General features: G+C 47.2%; 1 pseudogene; it reads right to left on the bottom strand.

Moving 5' to 3' along the window:
- Positions 1-2,488: 2,488 nt before the first annotated feature.
- LOC129472237 (PRAME family member 1-like) lies at positions 2,489-3,750 on the bottom strand (annotated as a pseudogene).
- Positions 3,751-4,265: the final 515 nt, after the last annotated feature.

Below are 4,265 nucleotides of genomic sequence, written 5' to 3'. Positions count from 1 at the left end.
GAGGTCAGCTTCGCTCCACAAGGAGCCACTCTATTCCCACTGCCCTGGAAGGGGATGTCCGTATTGTGCATTAACTGGAGCCTCTGGGTGGCATCAACTCTTCTGTGTTCCACTGATGACCAGCAGCCCTTCTTGAATTAAACTGATTGCACCCAGTAAAGACAGCCACATTCCCTTTAAGTAAAATACTAAAACTATACCGGCATGTAACACTGTGTAAATATTTCAATCTCACATATAAAATATTACATCTTTTTGGGGAGCTGTAAGATGATGAGAGATTTTCTCATAATGCCCCCTCCCCATCAAGAAGAGACTAGTGCAGCGTGTTCTGGAATCTCACATCATCAAAGGATGAAGAACGATCAAGTGCCTGTGGGTGATGAGTGACCTTCCCTGTGCTGAGGAAGCCTGCATAACTGGCACCCAAGTGAAGGATCCTGCTGAGGATTCAGGGGCTGGTGCTGCTGTCAGGGATCTCAGCCAAGAGTCTCAGGTTCCCTGTAAAATGAGGATGATGATGTCCACCAACTTATGGGACCCTGGTAGAACCCAATAAGATGGTTCATGTTTTGGGCTTGGCGTGGGACCTGGCGTAGAGTAAGATCAATACATCTCGTTCTTTTTTCTCTTCTCAGCAGAAGTCCCAGCATTTTTCGTCTTTCAATCTCACCTCTTATTCCCGATAACAGGGAGGCAACAAGAACCCAGGGCAGGCAACGGGGCTCAGATTCTTCAAGTCGCCACAGATTTCATCGTGATTCCCCCAAACAGCAGAGCCCCAGGAGCCAGCAGGGGGCAGGGTGGGCAGTTCAGGGCTGGATTGATACCTAATGATTTTAAGATCAAAATCTCCAATCCATAGGTATTGGGTACCATCTGCTGGTAGATCAGATCAGATGGTGTAATTTAGTGTTGCAAGGATTATATTTTATTGTAGTTTTAGAAATTTACTATTATGAGCCAGGTGCGGTGGCTCATGCCTGTAATCCCAGAACTTTGGGAGGCCGAGGCAGGTGGATCACCTGAGGTTGAGAGTTTGAGACCAGCCTGACCAACATGGAGAAATTCCTTCTCTACTTAAAATACAAAAAATTAGCCAGGTGTGGTGGCACATGTCTGTAATTCCAGCTACTCAGGAGGCTGAGGCCAGAGACCTGCTTGAACCTGGGAGGTGGAGGTTGCGATGAGCTCAGATTGCGCCATTGCACTCCAGCCTGGGCATCAGTAGCAAAACTCCATCTCAAAAAATAATAATAAAATAAAAAGAAATAAAAATAAAATTTATTATGGCCAGGTGTGGTGTCTCACGACTATGGTCACAGCACTTTGGGAGGCCAAGGCGGGCAGATCGCTTCAGGTCAGGAGTTTGAGACTAGCCTGGCCAACATGGTGAAACCCTGTCTCTACTAAAAATACAAAAATTTGGCTGGGCAAGGTGGCGTTCACCTGTAATCCCAGCTATTCAGGAGGCTGAGGCAGGACAATCGCTTGAACCCAGGAGGCGAAGGTTGCACTGAGCCGAGATTGTGCCACTGCACTCCAGCCTGGGTGAAAGAGCAAGACTCCGTCTCAAGGTGGTGGGGAAAAGAATACTTAACTTGGTTTGGAATCTCAAAACAAACGAGATTTTAAAAACTAATTTTAAAGACACTTAACAATAATCGTTTCTAATTTAAAATATATTTAGAATAATACAATCTTAGCTTTGAAAGGAAACATTACAGCTCAGCCCTTTCACCATTGCTTGTGTGATTGGGTCAAGTCCACAAAATCTCTATAGCCTTTTATCTTCATCTTTTAGCAGAAAACTTCATCTCTGGGCCACAGGTACCTAGTGGGAATTGTGCACAAAGAACTCAACTCAGCAAGGTCTAGGGACATCAGCTAGGGCTACCTGCCGGCAGGGGCTCCCTGGCATACCTGTATCTGCAAACCACCTATCACCTTTTACCACTCTCACTCCTACTCCTTCACCCTCCATCCCAGAAGCACGCAAGTTCCATGTCAATTGAATTTCCTGGAGTTCAAAACAACCTTCTACAGACAGGGAATCAGAGACAGGATCATTCGTGATCACTAACCTGGTGAGGACAGAGCTTCTACTGTGAAATGCACAAGTTTGATGCGCTGTCCCTCCTTTCATACCCTCCTCTGTTACCTCGTTTACATTATATCAAATTGAAACACACTTTGTAATAAGAAATTCACACGTGCACCCCCAGCAGAGCTGAAACACCCAATAAGTACCTTGTACATGATGTCCCTCTCTAGCCTCTACCCTAGGTGACCCCTCTGCCTTTATTGAAGTGACCCTGTGATAGCCACTCCAGGACACGGAACGTTGAACAGGACAATGTGTTGACATTCTGGTGTCCCCTGCACTGTGCCATCGCCACTGGCTGGCACACAGTACATGTCTTCTAGTGTTTGCTGTAACAAAAAAAAGGCTGTGCTGTGGTCTGCAGAGAAAGTGCACGATGCTTTCTCACCTGATCAGCTGTCCTAGGTGCCCTCTATGGAATGTGACCATATTCATTTTAAGCAACCGGAGGTGTTTCAGCCTGAGGAACAGAGAGCTGATTTTGGCAACTGAGCATTCCTCGTGGTAATTGACATGTAAGGATGGCACCTGCAGAAAAATGAGTTTGCGAAGATTCTTCATCTCCTTCAGGTAACAAAAAAGCTTTCTTATCAGATGTGGCCAGGACACGTAGCAAATTTCCAGCTCCTGAATACTATTCAGGTGGATTATTTTCAATGATCTTCTGAGATATTCAATCGATGTTAGATAATTCACCAGCTTACTACAGCACAGGTGTGCTCAACCTCTCCTTTGGTAAACCCACCGAAAGAGGGATCTCAGGCATTCATCCCGGGGTATTTCCTTGAGGCAGATATCTATGAACACCTTCAAGGGCTGGTGCTCTCCCGTCCTTGGACAGTCCTCTGCTGTCTGCCTCTTAGTCATGGCCTCTGGGGAGTAGGACGGGGCCCTGGATTCAGACCATATGGCCCAGAAATTCTCATCAACATCCCGCAAATCCAGCACTTGAAGTTTCCACCTCCTGTGGGTAAAGTAAGGCAGAGGCTCAGAATTTAGAAGGACAAATCCCTGACCTTTGCTTTCATTCTTATCCAATAAATCAGCTGCTCCTGTGCTTGGTGCTCCCTGTTCTCTCTGAATTTCTTGGTCCCTTTTCTCTTTCAATTCTGACTGTTCCCCACTTCTATTCCCTTTACATTCCACTGGGAATAGGCAAGTTTCTGTTCCCACAGCAGACCCTATATGGTGAGCAGTCCTTTCCCTGAAGATCTGGGCAATGGCCAAGGCCTCTCTGAGCTTCCTCACCAGCACCACCAGAAGACACTGGGCCATCCTTTGGCTAATTCTCTGCCTGACCCTGCTGTTCTCTCCCTGGACACCTCAGCCCCATCTACCAGCCCTCCTGGGTCACCTCACCTGGGACGAATCTTCTGTGCAAGCAGCGTATGAAGCCCTTCCAGCAATGCTTTTAAGGTCTTCAGATGAAGCGTCTTCATCAGCGATCCCAGAGGGAGGTGGGTGAAGGGCCAGGCCTGCACCATCACCGTCAGAGTCTGGAAGTGTCTCCTGCTGAAGGCCTCCAGGAAGAGTGGGAGATAGAGCACCCTGGGCAGCTTCTCCACGGCAGAGATGGCCAAGGCCTGGTCTCTCAGCAGACTCTGCCCCGCCAGCTCCAGGAGTCTGGGTGGGGCCTGGATGCTCATCCTGATGAATCTGTAAGGAAAAACTCTAGAGGACAAATCCAGAGAAAAAGCATCACTTTCAGGCCAAACACAATCACCTCATCTTCTCCTAGGGCCAATATCATTGCTCTGGTAGAGGTAGAAAAATTACCACTTTAGCCCAATTCCACTCTGCACTTGGTGGCCACAAATCTATATTTCTGCTTCCACTGGTACCAGGAAGAATGTCTTCCAAACACCAAGGAGGGAGGGGTCGAAGACACCACTGGCCCATTAATTTTCATCCATTGGTCCACTGAATCCCAGTACCACTGCAAAGTGTCACTGAGGATCCTGAAAGCCAAGCTCTACCTCTTTGAGGAAAATTTTCTTGTCACTTACCACCCTAAAGCAATGAGAATGAGAGTGTCCTGTGGCCCCAGACAGCCTACATTCTCAGTTCACATCATGAACATGCTGGGACAACACTAAAGGGACTCCCTAAAATCGATGCCATTATTTTTTATTTTGAAAAATTTCAACCAGAAACTGACCGG

This window comes from Symphalangus syndactylus, chromosome 22, assembly GCF_028878055.3.
Source record: "Symphalangus syndactylus isolate Jambi chromosome 22, NHGRI_mSymSyn1-v2.1_pri, whole genome shotgun sequence".
Lineage (NCBI taxonomy): Eukaryota > Metazoa > Chordata > Mammalia > Primates > Hylobatidae > Symphalangus > Symphalangus syndactylus.
This window is presented reverse-complemented; position numbering and strand designations above follow the sequence as displayed.